This window comes from Pimephales promelas, chromosome 2 (assembly GCF_988280905.1).
Source record: "Pimephales promelas chromosome 2, fPimPro1.hap1.1, whole genome shotgun sequence".
NCBI classification, from domain to species: domain Eukaryota; kingdom Metazoa; phylum Chordata; class Actinopteri; order Cypriniformes; family Leuciscidae; genus Pimephales; species Pimephales promelas.
The window spans coordinates 28,752,301-28,772,834 of NC_142770.1; the positions used below are offsets into that span (position 1 = coordinate 28,752,301).

Here is a 20,534-nt window from a genome sequence, read left to right on the forward strand (position 1 = left end):
GATCCGTCCACTATTCGGGGACGGCGCATTATGTACATTTATGGCTCATGGAGCCGGATGCGGAGCGTGCAAAAAAAAAAAAAAGCCCCTTTTTTGACTGGCAAACCGCTGGTGAGGATTGGGGAGAGGGGCAGGGTGCTTCTGACTGAAGGCCTGGGAATTCATACTTACCTGGCAGGGGAGACACCATGATCAGGAAGGTGGTTCACCCAGGGCGAGGCTCGGCCATTGCACTCTGGGTTGTGCTGACCCCTGCGAATTCCCCAAATGTGGGAATCTCGACTGCATAATTTATGGTAGTGGGGGACTGCGTTCGCGCTCTCCCCTGGACAACACTGGTTAAAAGGGCAGATTGTTAAAGCTCCACTTGAGGTTCTTTTGTTTTTTTTTTTTTCTCCACTTCTTCAATATCCAGAGGCAGTCCAGAGAGTTGAACTGCGGCGGTTGCTCGAGAGATACGAAACAGTCTAGGACCGGTCTGTGTGAGGAGGGTTTTCTTTTTTCTCCTCAATTCTTCAAATAGTCTCCAATATTTGACGGACGACTTAGTTCACAGCAGTTGTCCTGGAGGCAAAGTTGTTCGGAATGAGGAGTTCTATCATGTGGTATGAAAACATTGTGCACGTGTGAAACGTCACGTGATATACAGCCACCCATGTTGTGTTTTTTTCTGTTTACAGCGCCACCAAGTGGCCAGTCGCCGCATTCCTCTTCACGTGACCACGGGCTGAGCCCGTACACAGGTGTACCGAGTTGGGTGCAATTGTCTCATTCCGTTGGAGAGTTATAGCCGTTTAAGTAAAGCCCGCCTCGCCCACCCCCAACGTTTTGGCGTACCGTCGCCAACGTGGATGGAAATTCCAACTGTTTCCCGATCCCTGTTGGCAGTCAGACTCCAGAGAATCTTTCTGCACCGGTTTGGGTCAGATCGGGCAAAAAACCTAGGACTAGTGTGCAAAAGTAGGTTTTTCAGAAAATCCAAAATACCCGAAAATCTCGCCAGCGCGACCACCCAATCCGAGGCATGCATCTTGTTCGGCTCGAGCCAAGGATTCCGGTGATGTAAGACACTTGGGTCTGCGACCGACGGTCGAGGAGTTACGAGCCATTTCGTACTTTTGATCGCTGCAGCGCCACCTTGGGGCCGATCGGGGCGAGCCTTGGTGAGGTTGTAGTACCGGGCCGGTCCTACCATCCCTCAGAGTTTCAAGTCTCTACCACGGACGCTTTGGTCTGCCCGCTCACTTTTAAGGCGGAATGTTGATGATCCAAAATCCCAGGTTGCACTCCAGAGTGTCGTGCTGTGCACTCTGTTGTGATCCATTTTCGGTGTCAACCAATCTGAGCTGAGCTTGTTTGCCGGCGACCTTAGACCCTCTCGCCGCGGCCCAGGTGGGCGTGGCCTTTGCCGGCTCCCCCGCCTCGGCGTCGCTGCGTCATCGCTTCTCGGCCTTTTGGCTAAGATCAAGTGTAGTATCTGTTCTTATCAGTTTAATATCTGATACGTGCCCTACCCGGGCACCACATATTAAATTGATTTTTGGTCCTGGGAGATGGCATAGGGGCTTGCTCCGTCCACTCCACGCATCGACCCGGTATTGCAGTACTTCTGGGAACGGTGCACCCTCCTAAAGTGTTCAATGAAAGAAATGTAGTGGTCTTGTGTGGCAGAAGGTGATAATGGAGCTAGTGTGAGTGGGTGTTGTAGGTGATCATGTGCTATACTAGCCTGGGTAGAATTGTGGTGTAAAAACAAGACAAAAAGGAACCCCTGTTCCTCTGTCAGTTTAACATCTGATCCGTCCACTATTCGGGGACGGCGCATTATGTACATTTATGGCTCATGGAGCCGGATGCGGAGCGTGCAAAAAAAAAAAAAAAAAAAAAAGCCCCTTTTTTGACTGGCAAACCGCTGGTGAGGATTGGGGAGAGGGGCAGGGTGCTTCTGACTGAAGGCCTGGGAATTCATACTTACCTGGCAGGGGAGACACCATGATCAGGAAGGTGGTTCACCCAGGGCGAGGCTCGGCCATTGCACTCTGGGTTGTGCTGACCCCTGCGAATTCCCCAAATGTGGGAATCTCGACTGCATAATTTATGGTAGTGGGGGACTGCGTTCGCGCTCTCCCCTGGACAACACTGGTTAAAAGGGCAGATTGTTAAAGCTCCACTTGAGGTTCTTTTGTTTTTTGTTTTTTTTCTCCACTTCTTCAATATCCAGAGGCAGTCCAGAGAGTTGAACTGCGGCGGTTGCTCGAGAGATACGAAACAGTCTAGGACCGGTCTGTGTGAGGAGGGTTTTCTTTTTTCTCCTCAATTCTTCAAATAGTCTCCAATATTTGACGGACGACTTAGTTCACAGCAGTTGTCCTGGAGGCAAAGTTGTTCGGAATGAGGAGTTCTATCATGTGCTATGAAAACATTGTGCACGTGTGAAACGTCACGTGATATACAGCCACCCATGTTGTGTTTTTTTCTGTTTACAGCGCCACCAAGTGGCCAGTCGCCGCATTCCTCTTCACGTGACCACGGGCTGAGCCCGTACACAGGTGTACCGAGTTGGGTGCAATCGTCTCATTCCGTTGGAGAGTTATAGCCGTTTAAGTAAAGCCCGCCTCGCCCACCCCCAACGTTTTGGCGTACCGTCGCCAACGTGGATGGAAATTCCAACTGTTTCCCGATCCCTGTTGGCAGTCGGACTCCAGAGAATCTTTCTGCACCGGTTTGGGTCAGATCGGGCAAAAAACCTAGGACTAGTGTGCAAAAGTAGGTTTTTCAGAAAATCCAAAATACCCGAAAATCTCGCCAGCGCGGCCACCCAATCCGAGGCATGCATCTTGTTCGGCTCGAGCCAAGGATTCCGGTGATGTAAGACACTTGGGTCTGCGACCGACGGTCGAGGAGTTACGAGCCATTTCGTACTTTTGATCGCTGCAGCGCCACCTTGGGGCCGATCGGGGCGAGCCTTGGTGAGGTTGTAGTACCGGGCCGGTCCTACCATCCCTCAGAGTTTCAAGTCTCTACCACGGACGCTTTGGTCTGCCCGCTCACTTTTAAGGCGGAATGTTGATGATCCAAAATCCCAGGTTGCACTCCAGAGTGTCGTGCTGTGCACTCTGTTGTGATCCATTTTCGGTGTCAACCAATCTGAGCTGAGCTTGTTTGCCGGCGACCTTAGACCCTCTCGCCGCGGCCCAGGTGGGCGTGGCCTTTGCCGGCTCCCCCGCCTCGGCGTCGCTGCGTCATCGCTTCTCGGCCTTTTGGCTAAGATCAAGTGTAGTATCTGTTCTTATCAGTTTAATATCTGATACGTGCCCTACCCGGGCACCACATATTAAATTGATTTTTGGTCCTGGGAGATGGCATAGGGGCTTGCTCCGTCCACTCCACGCATCGACCCGGTATTGCAGTACTTCTGGGAACGGTGCACCCTCCTAAAGTGTTCAATGAAAGAAATGTAGTGGTCTTGTGTGGCAGAAGGTGATAATGGAGCTAGTGTGAGTGGGTGTTGTAGGTGATCATGTGCTATACTAGCCTGGGTAGAATTGTGGTGTAAAAACAAGACAAAAAGGAACCCCTGTTCCTCTGTCAGTTTAACATCTGATCCGTCCACTATTCGGGGACGGCGCATTATGTACATTTATGGCTCATGGAGCCGGATGCGGAGCGTGCAAAAAAAAAAAAAAAAAAAAAAAAAAAAAAAGCCCCTTTTTTGACTGGCAAACCGCTGGTGAGGATTGGGGAGAGGGGCAGGGTGCTTCTGACTGAAGGCCTGGGAATTCATACTTACCTGGCAGGGGAGACACCATGATCAGGAAGGTGGTTCACCCAGGGCGAGGCTCGGCCATTGCACTCTGGGTTGTGCTGACCCCTGCGAATTCCCCAAATGTGGGAATCTCGACTGCATAATTTATGGTAGTGGGGCACTGCGTTCGCGCTCTCCCCTGGACAACACTGGTTAAAAGGGCAGATTGTTAAAGCTCCACTTGAGGTTCTTTTGTTTTGTTTTTTTTTCTCCACTTCTTCAATATCCAGAGGCAGTCCAGAGAGTTGAACTGCGGCGGTTGCTCGAGAGATACGAAACAGTCTAGGACCGGTCTGTGTGAGGAGGGTTTTCTTTTTTCTCCTCAATTCTTCAAATAGTCTCCAATATTTGACGGACGACTTAGTTCACAGCAGTTGTCCTGGAGGCAAAGTTGTTCGGAATGAGGAGTTCTATCATGTGGTATGAAAACATTGTGCACGTGTGAAACGTCACGTGATATACAGCCACCCATGTTGTGTTTTTTTCTGTTTACAGCGCCACCAAGTGGCCAGTCGCCGCATTCCTCTTCACGTGACCACGGGCTGAGCCCGTACACAGGTGTACCGAGTTGGGTGCAATTGTCTCATTCCGTTGGAGAGTTATAGCCGTTTAAGTAAAGCCCGCCTCGCCCACCCCCAACGTTTTGGCGTACCGTCGCCAACGTGGATGGAAATTCCAACTGTTTCCCGATCCCTGTTGGCAGTCAGACTCCAGAGAATCTTTCTGCACCGGTTTGGGTCAGATCGGGCAAAAAACCTAGGACTAGTGTGCAAAAGTAGGTTTTTCAGAAAATCCAAAATACCCGAAAATCTCGCCAGCGCGACCACCCAATCCGAGGCATGCATCTTGTTCGGCTCGAGCCAAGGATTCCGGTGATGTAAGACACTTGGGTCTGCGACCGACGGTCGAGGAGTTACGAGCCATTTCGTACTTTTGATCGCTGCAGCGCCACCTTGGGGCCGATCGGGGCGAGCCTTGGTGAGGTTGTAGTACCGGGCCGGTCCTACCATCCCTCAGAGTTTCAAGTCTCTACCACGGACGCTTTGGTCCGCCCGCTCACTTTTAAGGCGGAATGTTGATGATCCAAAATCCCAGGTTGCACTCCAGAGTGTCGTGCTGTGCACTCTGTTGTGATCCATTTTCGGTGTCAACCAATCTGAGCTGAGCTTGTTTGCCGGCGACCTTAGACCCTCTCGCCGCGGCCCAGGTGGGCGTGGCCTTTGCCGGCTCCCCCGCCTCGGCGTCGCTGCGTCATCGCTTCTCGGCCTTTTGGCTAAGATCAAGTGTAGTATCTGTTCTTATCAGTTTAATATCTGATACGTGCCCTACCCGGGCACCACATATTAAATTGATTTTTGGTCCTGGGAGATGGCATAGGGGCTTGCTCCGTCCACTCCACGCATCGACCCGGTATTGCAGTACTTCTGGGAACGGTGCACCCTCCTAAAGTGTTCAATGAAAGAAATGTAGTGGTCTTGTGTGGCAGAAGGTGATAATGGATTTAGTGTGAGTGGGTGTTGTAGGTGATCATGTGCTATACTAGCCTGGGTAGAATTGTGGTGTAAAAACAAGACGAAAAGGAACCCCTGTTCCTCTGTCAGTTTAACATCTGATCCGTCCACTATTCGGGGACGGCGCATTATGTACATTTATGGCTCATGGAGCCGGATGCGGAGCGTGCAAAAAAAAAAAAAAGCCCCTTTTTTGACTGGCAAACCGCTGGTGAGGATTGGGGAGAGGGGCAGGGTGCTTCTGACTGAAGGCCTGGGAATTCATACTTACCTGGCAGGGGAGACACCATGATCAGGAAGGTGGTTCACCCAGGGCGAGGCTCGGCCATTGCACTCTGGGTTGTGCTGACCCCTGCGAATTCCCCAAATGTGGGAATCTCGACTGCATAATTTATGGTAGTGGGGGACTGCGTTCGCGCTCTCCCCTGGACAACACTGGTTAAAAGGGCAGATTGTTAAAGCTCCACTTGAGGTTCTTTTGTTTTTTTTTTTTTCTCCACTTCTTCAATATCCAGAGGCAGTCCAGAGAGTTGAACTGCGGCGGTTGCTCGAGAGATACGAAACAGTCTAGGACCGGTCTGTGTGAGGAGGGTTTTCTTTTTTCTCCTCAATTCTTCAAATAGTCTCCAATATTTGACGGACGACTTAGTTCACAGCAGTTGTCCTGGAGGCAAAGTTGTTCGGAATGAGGAGTTCTATCATGTGGTATGAAAACATTGTGCACGTGTGAAACGTCACGTGATATACAGCCACCCATGTTGTGTTTTTTTCTGTTTACAGCGCCACCAAGTGGCCAGTCGCCGCATTCCTCTTCACGTGACCACGGGCTGAGCCCGTACACAGGTGTACCGAGTTGGGTGCAATTGTCTCATTCCGTTGGAGAGTTATAGCCGTTTAAGTAAAGCCCGCCTCGCCCACCCCCAACGTTTTGGCGTACCGTCGCCAACGTGGATGGAAATTCCAACTGTTTCCCGATCCCTGTTGGCAGTCAGACTCCAGAGAATCTTTCTGCACCGGTTTGGGTCAGATCGGGCAAAAAACCTAGGACTAGTGTGCAAAAGTAGGTTTTTCAGAAAATCCAAAATACCCGAAAATCTCGCCAGCGCGACCACCCAATCCGAGGCATGCATCTTGTTCGGCTCGAGCCAAGGATTCCGGTGATGTAAGACACTTGGGTCTGCGACCGACGGTCGAGGAGTTACGAGCCATTTCGTACTTTTGATCGCTGCAGCGCCACCTTGGGGCCGATCGGGGCGAGCCTTGGTGAGGTTGTAGTACCGGGCCGGTCCTACCATCCCTCAGAGTTTCAAGTCTCTACCACGGACGCTTTGGTCTGCCCGCTCACTTTTAAGGCGGAATGTTGATGATCCAAAATCCCAGGTTGCACTCCAGAGTGTCGTGCTGTGCACTCTGTTGTGATCCATTTTCGGTGTCAACCAATCTGAGCTGAGCTTGTTTGCCGGCGACCTTAGACCCTCTCGCCGCGGCCCAGGTGGGCGTGGCCTTTGCCGGCTCCCCCGCCTCGGCGTCGCTGCGTCATCGCTTCTCGGCCTTTTGGCTAAGATCAAGTGTAGTATCTGTTCTTATCAGTTTAATATCTGATACGTGCCCTACCCGGGCACCACATATTAAATTGATTTTTGGTCCTGGGAGATGGCATAGGGGCTTGCTCCGTCCACTCCACGCATCGACCCGGTATTGCAGTACTTCTGGGAACGGTGCACCCTCCTAAAGTGTTCAATGAAAGAAATGTAGTGGTCTTGTGTAACAGAAGGTGATAATGGAGCTAGTGGTGGGTGTTGTAGGTGATCATGTGCTATACTAGCCTGGGTAGAATTGTGGTGTAAAAACAAGACAAAAAGGAACCCCTGTTCCTCTGTCAGTTTAACATCTGATCCGTCCACTATTCGGGGACGGCGCATTATGTACATTTATGGCTCATGGAGCCGGATGCGGAGCGTGCAAAAAAAAAAAAAAAAAAAAAAAGCCCCTTTTTTGACTGGCAAACCGCTGGTGAGGATTGGGGAGAGGGGCAGGGTGCTTCTGACTGAAGGCCTGGGAATTCATACTTACCTGGCAGGGGAGACACCATGATCAGGAAGGTGGTTCACCCAGGGCGAGGCTCGGCCATTGCACTCTGGGTTGTGCTGACCCCTGCGAATTCCCCAAATGTGGGAATCTCGACTGCATAATTTATGGTAGTGGGGGACTGCGTTCGCGCTCTCCCCTGGACAACACTGGTTAAAAGGGCAGATTGTTAAAGCTCCACCTTGAGGTTCTTTTGTTTTGTTTTTTTTCTCCACTTCTTCAATATCCAGAGGCAGTCCAGAGAGTTGAACTGCGGCGGTTGCTCGAGAGATACGAAACAGTCTAGGACCGGTCTGTGTGAGGAGGGTTTTCTTTTTTCTCCTCAATTCTTCAAATAGTCTCCAATATTTGACGGACGACTTAGTTCACAGCAGTTGTCCTGGAGGCAAAGTTGTTCGGAATGAGGAGTTCTATCATGTGGTATGAAAACATTGTGCACGTGTGAAACGTCACGTGATATTCAGCCACCCATGTTGTGTTTTTTTCTGTTTACAGCGCCACCAAGTGGCCAGTCGCCGCATTCCTCTTCACGTGACCACGGGCTGAGCCCGTACACAGGTGTACCGAGTTGGGTGCAATTGTCTCATTCCGTTGGAGAGTTATAGCCGTTTAAGTAAAGCCCGCCTCGCCCACCCCCAACGTTTTGGCGTACCGTCGCCAACGTGGATGGAAATTCCAACTGTTTCCCGATCCCTGTTGGCAGTCAGACTCCAGAGAATCTTTCTGCACCGGTTTGGGTCAGATCGGGCAAAAAACCTAGGACTAGTGTGCAAAAGTAGGTTTTTCAGAAAATCCAAAATACCCGAAAATCTCGCCAGCGCGACCACCCAATCCGAGGCATGCATCTTGTTCGGCTCGAGCCAAGGATTCCGGTGATGTAAGACACTTGGGTCTGCGACCGACGGTCGAGGAGTTACGAGCCATTTCGTACTTTTGATCGCTGCAGCGCCACCTTGGGGCCGATCGGGGCGAGCCTTGGTGAGGTTGTAGTACCGGGCCGGTCCTACCATCCCTCAGAGTTTCAAGTCTCTACCACGGACGCTTTGGTCTGCCCGCTCACTTTTAAGGCGGAATGTTGATGATCCAAAATCCCAGGTTGCACTCCAGAGTGTCGTGCTGTGCACTCTGTTGTGATCCATTTTCGGTGTCAACCAATCTGAGCTGAGCTTGTTTGCCGGCGACCTTAGACCCTCTCGCCGCGGCCCAGGTGGGCGTGGCCTTTGCCGGCTCCCCCGCCTCGGCGTCGCTGCGTCATCGCTTCTCGGCCTTTTGGCTAAGATCAAGTGTAGTATCTGTTCTTATCAGTTTAATATCTGATACGTGCCCTACCCGGGCACCACATATTAAATTGATTTTTGGTCCTGGGAGATGGCATAGGGGCTTGCTCCGTCCACTCCACGCATCGACCCGGTATTGCAGTACTTCTGGGAACGGTGCACCCTCCTAAAGTGTTCAATGAAAGAAATGTAGTGGTCTTGTGTGGCAGAAGGTGATAATGGAGCTAGTGTGAGTGGGTGTTGTAGGTGATCATGTGCTATACTAGCCTGGGTAGAATTGTGGTGTAAAAACAAGACAAAAAGGAACCCCTGTTCCTCTGTCAGTTTAACATCTGATCCGTCCACTATTCGGGGACGGCGCATTATGTACATTTATGGCTCATGGAGCCGGATGCGGAGCGTGCAAAAAAAAAAAAAAAAAAAAAAAGCCCCTTTTTTGACTGGCAAACCGCTGGTGAGGATTGGGGAGAGGGGCAGGGTGCTTCTGACTGAAGGCCTGGGAATTCATACTTACCTGGCAGGGGAGACACCATGATCAGGAAGGTGGTTCACCCAGGGCGAGGCTCGGCCATTGCACTCTGGGTTGTGCTGACCCCTGCGAATTCCCCAAATGTGGGAATCTCGACTGCATAATTTATGGTAGTGGGGGACTGCGTTCGCGCTCTCCCCTGGACAACACTGGTTAAAAGGGCAGATTGTTAAAGCTCCACTTGAGGTTCTTTTGTTTTGTTTTTTTTCTCCACTTCTTCAATATCCAGAGGCAGTCCAGAGAGTTGAACTGCGGCGGTTGCTCAGAGATACGAAACAGTCTAGGACCGGTCTGTGTGAGGAGGGTTTTCTTTTTTCTCCTCAATTCTTCAAATAGTCTCCAATATTTGACGGACGACTTAGTTCACAGCAGTTGTCCTGGAGGCAAAGTTGTTCGGAATGAGGAGTTCTATCATGTGGTATGAAAACATTGTGCACGTGTGAAACGTCACGTGATATTCAGCCACCCATGTTGTGTTTTTTTCTGTTTACAGCGCCACCAAGTGGCCAGTCGCCGCATTCCTCTTCACGTGACCACGGGCTGAGCCCGTACACAGGTGTACCGAGTTGGGTGCAATTGTCTCATTCCGTTGGAGAGTTATAGCCGTTTAAGTAAAGCCCGCCTCGCCCACCCCCAACGTTTTGGCGTACCGTCGCCAACGTGGATGGAAATTCCAACTGTTTCCCGATCCCTGTTGGCAGTCAGACTCCAGAGAATCTTTCTGCACCGGTTTGGGTCAGATCGGGCAAAAAACCTAGGACTAGTGTGCAAAAGTAGGTTTTTCAGAAAATCCAAAATACCCGAAAATCTCGCCAGCGCGACCACCCAATCCGAGGCATGCATCTTGTTCGGCTCGAGCCAAGGATTCCGGTGATGTAAGACACTTGGGTCTGCGACCGACGGTCGAGGAGTTACGAGCCATTTCGTACTTTTGATCGCTGCAGCGCCACCTTGGGGCCGATCGGGGCGAGCCTTGGTGAGGTTGTAGTACCGGGCCGGTCCTACCATCCCTCAGAGTTTCAAGTCTCTACCACGGACGCTTTGGTCTGCCCGCTCACTTTTAAGGCGGAATGTTGATGATCCAAAATCCCAGGTTGCACTCCAGAGTGTCGTGCTGTGCACTCTGTTGTGATCCATTTTCGGTGTCAACCAATCTGAGCTGAGCTTGTTTGCCGGCGACCTTAGACCCTCTCGCCGCGGCCCAGGTGGGCGTGGCCTTTGCCGGCTCCCCCGCCTCGGCGTCGCTGCGTCATCGCTTCTCGGCCTTTTGGCTAAGATCAAGTGTAGTATCTGTTCTTATCAGTTTAATATCTGATACGTGCCCTACCCGGGCACCACATATTAAATTGATTTTTGGTCCTGGGAGATGGCATAGGGGCTTGCTCCGTCCACTCCACGCATCGACCCGGTATTGCAGTACTTCTGGGAACGGTGCACCCTCCTAAAGTGTTCAATGAAAGAAATGTAGTGGTCTTGTGTGGCAGAAGGTGATAATGGAGCTAGTGTGAGTGGGTGTTGTAGGTGATCATGTGCTATACTAGCCTGGGTAGAATTTGTGGTGTAAAAACAAGACAAAAAGGAACCCCTGTTCCTCTGTCAGTTTAACATCTGATCCGTCCACTATTCGGGGACGGCGCATTATGTACATTTATGGCTCATGGAGCCGGATGCGGAGCGTGCAAAAAAAAAAAAAAAAAAAAAAAGCCCCTTTTTTGACTGGCAAACCGCTGGTGAGGATTGGGGAGAGGGGCAGGGTGCTTCTGACTGAAGGCCTGGGAATTCATACTTACCTGGCAGGGGAGACACCATGATCAGGAAGGTGGTTCACCCAGGGCGAGGCTCGGCCATTGCACTCTGGGTTGTGCTGACCCCTGCGAATTCCCCAAATGTGGGAATCTCGACTGCATAATTTATGGTAGTGGGGGACTGCGTTCGCGCTCTCCCCTGGACAACACTGGTTAAAAGGGCAGATTGTTAAAGCTCCACTTGAGGTTCTTTTGTTTTGTTTTTTTTCTCCACTTCTTCAATATCCAGAGGCAGTCCAGAGAGTTGAACTGCGGCGGTTGCTCGAGAGATACGAAACAGTCTAGGACCGGTCTGTGTGAGGAGGGTTTTCTTTTTTCTCCTCAATTCTTCAAATAGTCTCCAATATTTGACGGACGACTTAGTTCACAGCAGTTGTCCTGGAGGCAAAGTTGTTCGGAATGAGGAGTTCTATCATGTGGTATGAAAACATTGTGCACGTGTGAAACGTCACGTGATATTCAGCCACCCATGTTGTGTTTTTTTCTGTTTACAGCGCCACCAAGTGGCCAGTCGCCGCATTCCTCTTCACGTGACCACGGGCTGAGCCCGTACACAGGTGTACCGAGTTGGGTGCAATTGTCTCATTCCGTTGGAGAGTTATAGCCGTTTAAGTAAAGCCCGCCTCGCCCACCCCCAACGTTTTGGCGTACCGTCGCCAACGTGGATGGAAATTCCAACTGTTTCCCGATCCCTGTTGGCAGTCAGACTCCAGAGAATCTTTCTGCACCGGTTTGGGTCAGATCGGGCAAAAAACCTAGGACTAGTGTGCAAAAGTAGGTTTTTCAGAAAATCCAAAATACCCGAAAATCTCGCCAGCGCGACCACCCAATCCGAGGCATGCATCTTGTTCGGCTCGAGCCAAGGATTCCGGTGATGTAAGACACTTGGGTCTGCGACCGACGGTCGAGGAGTTACGAGCCATTTCGTACTTTTGATCGCTGCAGCGCCACCTTGGGGCCGATCGGGGCGAGCCTTGGTGAGGTTGTAGTACCGGGCCGGTCCTACCATCCCTCAGAGTTTCAAGTCTCTACCACGGACGCTTTGGTCTGCCCGCTCACTTTTAAGGCGGAATGTTGATGATCCAAAATCCCAGGTTGCACTCCAGAGTGTCGTGCTGTGCACTCTGTTGTGATCCATTTTCGGTGTCAACCAATCTGAGCTGAGCTTGTTTGCCGGCGACCTTAGACCCTCTCGCCGCGGCCCAGGTGGGCGTGGCCTTTGCCGGCTCCCCCGCCTCGGCGTCGCTGCGTCATCGCTTCTCGGCCTTTTGGCTAAGATCAAGTGTAGTATCTGTTCTTATCAGTTTAATATCTGATACGTGCCCTACCCGGGCACCACATATTAAATTGATTTTTGGTCCTGGGAGATGGCATAGGGGCTTGCTCCGTCCACTCCACGCATCGACCCGGTATTGCAGTACTTCTGGGAACGGTGCACCCTCCTAAAGTGTTCAATGAAAGAAATGTAGTGGTCTTGTGTGGCAGAAGGTGATAATGGAGCTAGTGTGAGTGGGTGTTGTAGGTGATCATGTGCTATACTAGCCTGGGTAGAATTGTGGTGTAAAAACAAGACAAAAAGGAACCCCTGTTCCTCTGTCAGTTTAACATCTGATCCGTCCACTATTCGGGGACGGCGCATTATGTACATTTATGGCTCATGGAGCCGGATGCGGAGCGTGCAAAAAAAAAAAAAAAAAAAAAAAGCCCCTTTTTTGACTGGCAAACCGCTGGTGAGGATTGGGGAGAGGGGCAGGGTGCTTCTGACTGAAGGCCTGGGAATTCATACTTACCTGGCAGGGGAGACACCATGATCAGGAAGGTGGTTCACCCAGGGCGAGGCTCGGCCATTGCACTCTGGGTTGTGCTGACCCCTGCGAATTCCCCAAATGTGGGAATCTCGACTGCATAATTTATGGTAGTGGGGGACTGCGTTCGCGCTCTCCCCTGGACAACACTGGTTAAAAGGGCAGATTGTTAAAGCTCCACTTGAGGTTCTTTTGTTTTGTTTTTTTTCTCCACTTCTTCAATATCCAGAGGCAGTCCAGAGAGTTGAACTGCGGCGGTTGCTCGAGAGATACGAAACAGTCTAGGACCGGTCTGTGTGAGGAGGGTTTTCTTTTTTCTCCTCAATTCTTCAAATAGTCTCCAATATTTGACGGACGACTTAGTTCACAGCAGTTGTCCTGGAGGCAAAGTTGTTCGGAATGAGGAGTTCTATCATGTGGTATGAAAACATTGTGCACGTGTGAAACGTCACGTGATATTCAGCCACCCATGTTGTGTTTTTTTCTGTTTACAGCGCCACCAAGTGGCCAGTCGCCGCATTCCTCTTCACGTGACCACGGGCTGAGCCCGTACACAGGTGTACCGAGTTGGGTGCAATTGTCTCATTCCGTTGGAGAGTTATAGCCGTTTAAGTAAAGCCCGCCTCGCCCACCCCCAACGTTTTGGCGTACCGTCGCCAACGTGGATGGAAATTCCAACTGTTTCCCGATCCCTGTTGGCAGTCAGACTCCAGAGAATCTTTCTGCACCGGTTTGGGTCAGATCGGGCAAAAAACCTAGGACTAGTGTGCAAAAGTAGGTTTTTCAGAAAATCCAAAATACCCGAAAATCTCGCCAGCGCGACCACCCAATCCGAGGCATGCATCTTGTTCGGCTCGAGCCAAGGATTCCGGTGATGTAAGACACTTGGGTCTGCGACCGACGGTCGAGGAGTTACGAGCCATTTCGTACTTTTGATCGCTGCAGCGCCACCTTGGGGCCGATCGGGGCGAGCCTTGGTGAGGTTGTAGTACCGGGCCGGTCCTACCATCCCTCAGAGTTTCAAGTCTCTACCACGGACGCTTTGGTCTGCCCGCTCACTTTTAAGGCGGAATGTTGATGATCCAAAATCCCAGGTTGCACTCCAGAGTGTCGTGCTGTGCACTCTGTTGTGATCCATTTTCGGTGTCAACCAATCTGAGCTGAGCTTGTTTGCCGGCGACCTTAGACCCTCTCGCCGCGGCCCAGGTGGGCGTGGCCTTTGCCGGCTCCCCCGCCTCGGCGTCGCTGCGTCATCGCTTCTCGGCCTTTTGGCTAAGATCAAGTGTAGTATCTGTTCTTATCAGTTTAATATCTGATACGTGCCCTACCCGGGCACCACATATTAAATTGATTTTTGGTCCTGGGAGATGGCATAGGGGCTTGCTCCGTCCACTCCACGCATCGACCCGGTATTGCAGTACTTCTGGGAACGGTGCACCCTCCTAAAGTGTTCAATGAAAGAAATGTAGTGGTCTTGTGTGGCAGAAGGTGATAATGGAGCTAGTGTGAGTGGGTGTTGTAGGTGATCATGTGCTATACTAGCCTGGGTAGAATTGTGGTGTAAAAACAAGACAAAAAGGAACCCCTGTTCCTCTGTCAGTTTAACATCTGATCCGTCCACTATTCGGGGACGGCGCATTATGTACATTTATGGCTCATGGAGCCGGATGCGGAGCGTGCAAAAAAAAAAAAAAAAAAAAAAGCCCCTTTTTTGACTGGCAAACCGCTGGTGAGGATTGGGGAGAGGGGCAGGGTGCTTCTGACTGAAGGCCTGGGAATTCATACTTACCTGGCAGGGGAGACACCATGATCAGGAAGGTGGTTCACCCAGGGCGAGGCTCGGCCATTGCACTCTGGGTTGTGCTGACCCCTGCGAATTCCCCAAATGTGGGAATCTCGACTGCATAATTTATGGTAGTGGGGGACTGCGTTCGCGCTCTCCCCTGGACAACACTGGTTAAAAGGGCAGATTGTTAAAGCTCCACTTGAGGTTCTTTTGTTTTGTTTTTTTTCTCCACTTCTTCAATATCCAGAGGCAGTCCAGAGAGTTGAACTGCGGCGGTTGCTCGAGAGATACGAAACAGTCTAGGACCGGTCTGTGTGAGGAGGGTTTTCTTTTTTCTCCTCAATTCTTCAAATAGTCTCCAATATTTGACGGACGACTTAGTTCACAGCAGTTGTCCTGGAGGCAAAGTTGTTCGGAATGAGGAGTTCTATCATGTGGTATGAAAACATTGTGCACGTGTGAAACGTCACGTGATATTCAGCCACCCATGTTGTGTTTTTTTCTGTTTACAGCGCCACCAAGTGGCCAGTCGCCGCATTCCTCTTCACGTGACCACGGGCTGAGCCCGTACACAGGTGTACCGAGTTGGGTGCAATTGTCTCATTCCGTTGGAGAGTTATAGCCGTTTAAGTAAAGCCCGCCTCGCCCACCCCCAACGTTTTGGCGTACCGTCGCCAACGTGGATGGAAATTCCAACTGTTTCCCGATCCCTGTTGGCAGTCAGACTCCAGAGAATCTTTCTGCACCGGTTTGGGTCAGATCGGGCAAAAAACCTAGGACTAGTGTGCAAAAGTAGGTTTTTCAGAAAATCCAAAATACCCGAAAATCTCGCCAGCGCGACCACCCAATCCGAGGCATGCATCTTGTTCGGCTCGAGCCAAGGATTCCGGTGATGTAAGACACTTGGGTCTGCGACCGACGGTCGAGGAGTTACGAGCCATTTCGTACTTTTGATCGCTGCAGCGCCACCTTGGGGCCGATCGGGGCGAGCCTTGGTGAGGTTGTAGTACCGGGCCGGTCCTACCATCCCTCAGAGTTTCAAGTCTCTACCACGGACGCTTTGGTCTGCCCGCTCACTTTTAAGGCGGAATGTTGATGATCCAAAATCCCAGGTTGCACTCCAGAGTGTCGTGCTGTGCACTCTGTTGTGATCCATTTTCGGTGTCAACCAATCTGAGCTGAGCTTGTTTGCCGGCGACCTTAGACCCTCTCGCCGCGGCCCAGGTGGGCGTGGCCTTTGCCGGCTCCCCCGCCTCGGCGTCGCTGCGTCATCGCTTCTCGGCCTTTTGGCTAAGATCAAGTGTAGTATCTGTTCTTATCAGTTTAATATCTGATACGTGCCCTACCCGGGCACCACATATTAAATTGATTTTTGGTCCTGGGAGATGGCATAGGGGCTTGCTCCGTCCACTCCACGCATCGACCCGGTATTGCAGTACTTCTGGGAACGGTGCACCCTCCTAAAGTGTTCAATGAAAGAAATGTAGTGGTCTTGTGTGGCAGAAGGTGATAATGGAGCTAGTGTGAGTGGGTGTTGTAGGTGATCATGTGCTATACTAGCCTGGGTAGAATTGTGGTGTAAAAACAAGACAAAAAGGAACCCCTGTTCCTCTGTCAGTTTAACATCTGATCCGTCCACTATTCGGGGACGGCGCATTATGTACATTTATGGCTCATGGAGCCGGATGCGGAGCGTGCAAAAAAAAAAAAAAAAAAAAAAGCCCCTTTTTTGACTGGCAAACCGCTGGTGAGGATTGGGGAGAGGGGCAGGGTGCTTCTGACTGAAGGCCTGGGAATTCATACTTACCTGGCAGGGGAGACACCATGATCAGGAAGGTGGTTCACCCAGGGCGAGGCTCGGCCATTGCACTCTGGGTTGTGCTGACCCCTGCGAATTCCCCAAATGTGGGAATCTCGACTGCATAATTTATGGTAGTGGGGGACTGCGTTCGCGCTCTCCCCTGGACAACACTGGTTAAAAGGGCAGATTGTTAAAGCTCCACTTGAGGTTCTTTTGTTTTGTTTTTTTTCTCCACTTCTTCAATATCCAGAGGCAGTCCAGAGAGTTGAACTGCGGCGGTTGCTCGAGAGATACGAAACAGTCTAGGACCGGTCTGTGTGAGGAGGGTTTTCTTTTTTCTCCTCAATTCTTCAAATAGTCTCCAATATTTGACGGACGACTTAGTTCACAGCAGTTGTCCTGGAGGCAAAGTTGTTCGGAATGAGGAGTTCTATCATGTGGTATGAAAACATTGTGCACGTGTGAAACGTCACGTGATATTCAGCCACCCATGTTGTGTTTTTTTCTGTTTACAGCGCCACCAAGTGGCCAGTCGCCGCATTCCTCTTCACGTGACCACGGGCTGAGCCCGTACACAGGTGTACCGAGTTGGGTGCAATTGTCTCATTCCGTTGGAGAGTTATAGCCGTTTAAGTAAAGCCCGCCTCGCCCACCCCCAACGTTTTGGCGTACCGTCGCCAACGTGGATGGAAATTCCAACTGTTTCCCGATCCCTGTTGGCAGTCAGACTCCAGAGAATCTTTCTGCACCGGTTTGGGTCAGATCGGGCAAAAAACCTAGGACTAGTGTGCAAAAGTAGGTTTTTCAGAAAATCCAAAATACCCGAAAATCTCGCCAGCGCGACCACCCAATCCGAGGCATGCATCTTGTTCGGCTCGAGCCAAGGATTCCGGTGATGTAAGACACTTGGGTCTGCGACCGACGGTCGAGGAGTTACGAGCCATTTCGTACTTTTGATCGCTGCAGCGCCACCTTGGGGCCGATCGGGGCGAGCCTTGGTGAGGTTGTAGTACCGGGCCGGTCCTACCATCCCTCAGAGTTTCAAGTCTCTACCACGGACGCTTTGGTCTGCCCGCTCACTTTTAAGGCGGAATGTTGATGATCCAAAATCCCAGGTTGCACTCCAGAGTGTCGTGCTGTGCACTCTGTTGTGATCCATTTTCGGTGTCAACCAATCTGAGCTGAGCTTGTTTGCCGGCGACCTTAGACCCTCTCGCCGCGGCCCAGGTGGGCGTGGCCTTTGCCGGCTCCCCCGCCTCGGCGTCGCTGCGTCATCGCTTCTCGGCCTTTTGGCTAAGATCAAGTGTAGTATCTGTTCTTATCAGTTTAATATCTGATACGTGCCCTACCCGGGCACCACATATTAAATTGATTTTTGGTCCTGGGAGATGGCATAGGGGCTTGCTCCGTCCACTCCACGCATCGACCCGGTATTGCAGTACTTCTGGGAACGGTGCACCCTCCTAAAGTGTTCAATGAAAGAAATGTAGTGGTCTTGTGTGGCAGAAGGTGATAATGGAGCTAGTGTGAGTGGGTGTTGTAGGTGATCATGTGCTATACTAGCCTGGGTAGAATTGTGGTGTAAAAACAAGACAAAAAGGAACCCCTGTTCCTCTGTCAGTTTAACATCTGATCCGTCCACTATTCGGGGACGGCGCATTATGTACATTTATGGCTCATGGAGCCGGATGCGGAGCGTGCAAAAAAAAAAAAAAAAAAAAAAAGCCCCTTTTTTGACTGGCAAACCGCTGGTGAGGATTGGGGAGAGGGGCAGGGTGCTTCTGACTGAAGGCCTGGGAATTCATACTTACCTGGCAGGGGAGACACCATGATCAGGAAGGTGGTTCACCCAGGGCGAGGCTCGGCCATTGCACTCTGGGTTGTGCTGACCCCTGCGAATTCCCCAAATGTGGGAATCTCGACTGCATAATTTATGGTAGTGGGGGACTGCGTTCGCGCTCTCCCCTGGACAACACTGGTTAAAAGGGCAGATTGTTAAAGCTCCACTTGAGGTTCTTTTGTTTTGTTTTTTTTCTCCACTTCTTCAATATCCAGAGGCAGTCCAGAGAGTTGAACTGCGGCGGTTGCTCGAGAGATACGAAACAGTCTAGGACCGGTCTGTGTGAGGAGGGTTTTCTTTTTTCTCCTCAATTCTTCAAATAGTCTCCAATATTTGACGGACGACTTAGTTCACAGCAGTTGTCCTGGAGGCAAAGTTGTTCGGAATGAGGAGTTCTATCATGTGGTATGAAAACATTGTGCACGTGTGAAACGTCACGTGATATTCAGCCACCCATGTTGTGTTTTTTTCTGTTTACAGCGCCACCAAGTGGCCAGTCGCCGCATTCCTCTTCACGTGACCACGGGCTGAGCCCGTACACAGGTGTACCGAGTTGGGTGCAATTGTCTCATTCCGTTGGAGAGTTATAGCCGTTTAAGTAAAGCCCGCCTCGCCCACCCCCAACGTTTTGGCGTACCGTCGCCAACGTGGATGGAAATTCCAACTGTTTCCCGATCCCTGTTGGCAGTCAGACTCCAGAGAATCTTTCTGCACCGGTTTGGGTCAGATCGGGCAAAAAACCTAGGACTAGTGTGCAAAAGTAGGTTTTTCAGAAAATCCAAAATACCCGAAAATCTCGCCAGCGCGACCACCCAATCCGAGGCATGCATCTTGTTCGGCTCGAGCCAAGGATTCCGGTGATGTAAGACACTTGGGTCTGCGACCGACGGTCGAGGAGTTACGAGCCATTTCGTACTTTTGATCGCTGCAGCGCCACCTTGGGGCCGATCGGGGCGAGCCTTGGTGAGGTTGTAGTACCGGGCCGGTCCTACCATCCCTCAGAGTTTCAAGTCTCTACCACGGACGCTTTGGTCTGCCCGCTCACTTTTAAGGCGGAATGTTGATGATCCAAAATCCCAGGTTGCACTCCAGAGTGTCGTGCTGTGCACTCTGTTGTGATCCATTTTCGGTGTCAACCAATCTGAGCTGAGCTTGTTTGCCGGCGACCTTAGACCCTCTCGCCGCGGCCCAGGTGGGCGTGGCCTTTGCCGGCTCCCCCGCCTCGGCGTCGCTGCGTCATCGCTTCTCGGCCTTTTGGCTAAGATCAAGTGTAGTATCTGTTCTTATCAGTTTAATATCTGATACGTGCCCTACCCGGGCACCACATTAAATTGATTTTTGGTCCTGGGAGATGGCATAGGGGCTTGCTCCGTCCACTCCACGCATCGACCCGGTATTGCAGTACTTCTGGGAACGGTGCACCCTCCTAAAGTGTTCAATGAAAGAAATGTAGTGGTCTTGTGTGGCAGAAGGTGATAATGGAGCTAGTGTGAGTGGGTGTTGTAGGTGATCATGTGCTATACTAGCCTGGGTAGAATTGTGGTGTAAAAACAAGACAAAAAGGAACCCCTGTTCCTCTGTCAGTTTAACATCTGATCCGTCCACTATTCGGGGACGGCGCATTATGTACATTTATGGCTCATGGAGCCGGATGCGGAGCGTGCAAAAAAAAAAAAAAAAAAAAAAGCCCCTTTTTTGACTGGCAAACCGCTGGTGAGGATTGGGGAGAGGGGCAGGGTGCTTCTGACTGAAGGCCTGGGAATTCATACTTACCTGGCAGGGGAGACACCATGATCAGGAAGGTGGTTCACCCAGGGCGAGGCTCGGCCATTGCACTCTGGGTTGTGCTGACCCCTGCGAATTCCCCAAATGTGGGAATCTCGACTGCATAATTTATGGTAGTGGGGGACTGCGTTCGCGCTCTCCCCTGGACAACACTGGTTAAAAGGGCAGATTGTTAAAGCTCCACTTGAGGTTCTTTTGTTTTGTTTTTTTTCTCCACTTCTTCAATATCCAGAGGCAGTCCAGAGAGTTGAACTGCGGCGGTTGCTCGAGAGATACGAAACAGTCTAGGACCGGTCTGTGTGAGGAGGGTTTTCTTTTTTCTCCTCAATTCTTCAAATAGTCTCCAATATTTGACGGACGACTTAGTTCACAGCAGTTGTCCTGGAGGCAAAGTTGTTCGGAATGAGGAGTTCTATCATGTGGTATGAAAACATTGTGCACGTGTGAAACGTCACGTGATATACAGCCACCCATGTTGTGTTTTTTTCTGTTTACAGCGCCA

At 51.1% G+C, this 20,534-nt stretch overlaps 23 non-coding genes across 23 annotated transcripts; all 23 read left to right on the plus strand.

Moving 5' to 3' along the window:
* The first annotated feature begins 163 nt into the window (after positions 1–163).
* On the plus strand, positions 164–328 carry LOC148996743 (U1 spliceosomal RNA). The gene has a single exon (XR_016150470.1). It is a non-coding gene; the product is annotated as a U1 spliceosomal RNA (small nuclear RNA).
* Positions 329–1,438: 1,110 nt separating this feature from the next.
* Positions 1,439–1,629, plus strand: LOC148996744 (U2 spliceosomal RNA). Its single transcript, XR_016149076.1, has one exon. It is a non-coding gene; the product is annotated as a U2 spliceosomal RNA (small nuclear RNA).
* Positions 1,630–1,967: 338 nt separating this feature from the next.
* On the plus strand, positions 1,968–2,132 carry LOC148996745 (U1 spliceosomal RNA). The gene has a single exon (XR_016150471.1). It is a non-coding gene; the product is annotated as a U1 spliceosomal RNA (small nuclear RNA).
* A 1,112-nt stretch (positions 2,133–3,244) lies between these two features.
* LOC148996746 (U2 spliceosomal RNA) lies at positions 3,245–3,435 on the plus strand. Its single transcript, XR_016149077.1, has one exon. It is a non-coding gene; the product is annotated as a U2 spliceosomal RNA (small nuclear RNA).
* A 347-nt stretch (positions 3,436–3,782) lies between these two features.
* Positions 3,783–3,947, plus strand: LOC148996747 (U1 spliceosomal RNA). Its single transcript, XR_016147684.1, has one exon. It is a non-coding gene; the product is annotated as a U1 spliceosomal RNA (small nuclear RNA).
* A 1,111-nt stretch (positions 3,948–5,058) lies between these two features.
* Positions 5,059–5,249, plus strand: LOC148996748 (U2 spliceosomal RNA). The gene has a single exon (XR_016149078.1). It is a non-coding gene; the product is annotated as a U2 spliceosomal RNA (small nuclear RNA).
* A 330-nt stretch (positions 5,250–5,579) lies between these two features.
* On the plus strand, positions 5,580–5,744 carry LOC148996749 (U1 spliceosomal RNA). The gene has a single exon (XR_016150472.1). It is a non-coding gene; the product is annotated as a U1 spliceosomal RNA (small nuclear RNA).
* Positions 5,745–6,854: 1,110 nt separating this feature from the next.
* On the plus strand, positions 6,855–7,045 carry LOC148996750 (U2 spliceosomal RNA). Its single transcript, XR_016149079.1, has one exon. It is a non-coding gene; the product is annotated as a U2 spliceosomal RNA (small nuclear RNA).
* A 336-nt stretch (positions 7,046–7,381) lies between these two features.
* Positions 7,382–7,546, plus strand: LOC148996751 (U1 spliceosomal RNA). The gene has a single exon (XR_016150473.1). It is a non-coding gene; the product is annotated as a U1 spliceosomal RNA (small nuclear RNA).
* A 1,111-nt stretch (positions 7,547–8,657) lies between these two features.
* LOC148996752 (U2 spliceosomal RNA) lies at positions 8,658–8,848 on the plus strand. Its single transcript, XR_016149080.1, has one exon. It is a non-coding gene; the product is annotated as a U2 spliceosomal RNA (small nuclear RNA).
* A 339-nt stretch (positions 8,849–9,187) lies between these two features.
* On the plus strand, positions 9,188–9,352 carry LOC148996753 (U1 spliceosomal RNA). Its single transcript, XR_016150474.1, has one exon. It is a non-coding gene; the product is annotated as a U1 spliceosomal RNA (small nuclear RNA).
* Positions 9,353–10,461: 1,109 nt separating this feature from the next.
* On the plus strand, positions 10,462–10,652 carry LOC148996754 (U2 spliceosomal RNA). Its single transcript, XR_016149082.1, has one exon. It is a non-coding gene; the product is annotated as a U2 spliceosomal RNA (small nuclear RNA).
* A 340-nt stretch (positions 10,653–10,992) lies between these two features.
* LOC148996755 (U1 spliceosomal RNA) lies at positions 10,993–11,157 on the plus strand. The gene has a single exon (XR_016150475.1). It is a non-coding gene; the product is annotated as a U1 spliceosomal RNA (small nuclear RNA).
* Positions 11,158–12,267: 1,110 nt separating this feature from the next.
* LOC148996756 (U2 spliceosomal RNA) lies at positions 12,268–12,458 on the plus strand. Its single transcript, XR_016149083.1, has one exon. It is a non-coding gene; the product is annotated as a U2 spliceosomal RNA (small nuclear RNA).
* Positions 12,459–12,797: 339 nt separating this feature from the next.
* Positions 12,798–12,962, plus strand: LOC148996757 (U1 spliceosomal RNA). The gene has a single exon (XR_016150476.1). It is a non-coding gene; the product is annotated as a U1 spliceosomal RNA (small nuclear RNA).
* A 1,110-nt stretch (positions 12,963–14,072) lies between these two features.
* LOC148996758 (U2 spliceosomal RNA) lies at positions 14,073–14,263 on the plus strand. The gene has a single exon (XR_016149084.1). It is a non-coding gene; the product is annotated as a U2 spliceosomal RNA (small nuclear RNA).
* Positions 14,264–14,601: 338 nt separating this feature from the next.
* On the plus strand, positions 14,602–14,766 carry LOC148996759 (U1 spliceosomal RNA). Its single transcript, XR_016150478.1, has one exon. It is a non-coding gene; the product is annotated as a U1 spliceosomal RNA (small nuclear RNA).
* Positions 14,767–15,876: 1,110 nt separating this feature from the next.
* On the plus strand, positions 15,877–16,067 carry LOC148996760 (U2 spliceosomal RNA). Its single transcript, XR_016149085.1, has one exon. It is a non-coding gene; the product is annotated as a U2 spliceosomal RNA (small nuclear RNA).
* A 338-nt stretch (positions 16,068–16,405) lies between these two features.
* On the plus strand, positions 16,406–16,570 carry LOC148996761 (U1 spliceosomal RNA). Its single transcript, XR_016150479.1, has one exon. It is a non-coding gene; the product is annotated as a U1 spliceosomal RNA (small nuclear RNA).
* A 1,110-nt stretch (positions 16,571–17,680) lies between these two features.
* On the plus strand, positions 17,681–17,871 carry LOC148996762 (U2 spliceosomal RNA). Its single transcript, XR_016149086.1, has one exon. It is a non-coding gene; the product is annotated as a U2 spliceosomal RNA (small nuclear RNA).
* Positions 17,872–18,210: 339 nt separating this feature from the next.
* LOC148996763 (U1 spliceosomal RNA) lies at positions 18,211–18,375 on the plus strand. The gene has a single exon (XR_016150480.1). It is a non-coding gene; the product is annotated as a U1 spliceosomal RNA (small nuclear RNA).
* A 1,110-nt stretch (positions 18,376–19,485) lies between these two features.
* Positions 19,486–19,674, plus strand: LOC148996764 (U2 spliceosomal RNA). The gene has a single exon (XR_016149371.1). It is a non-coding gene; the product is annotated as a U2 spliceosomal RNA (small nuclear RNA).
* Positions 19,675–20,012: 338 nt separating this feature from the next.
* LOC148996765 (U1 spliceosomal RNA) lies at positions 20,013–20,177 on the plus strand. The gene has a single exon (XR_016150481.1). It is a non-coding gene; the product is annotated as a U1 spliceosomal RNA (small nuclear RNA).
* The last annotated feature ends 357 nt before the right edge of the window (positions 20,178–20,534 follow it).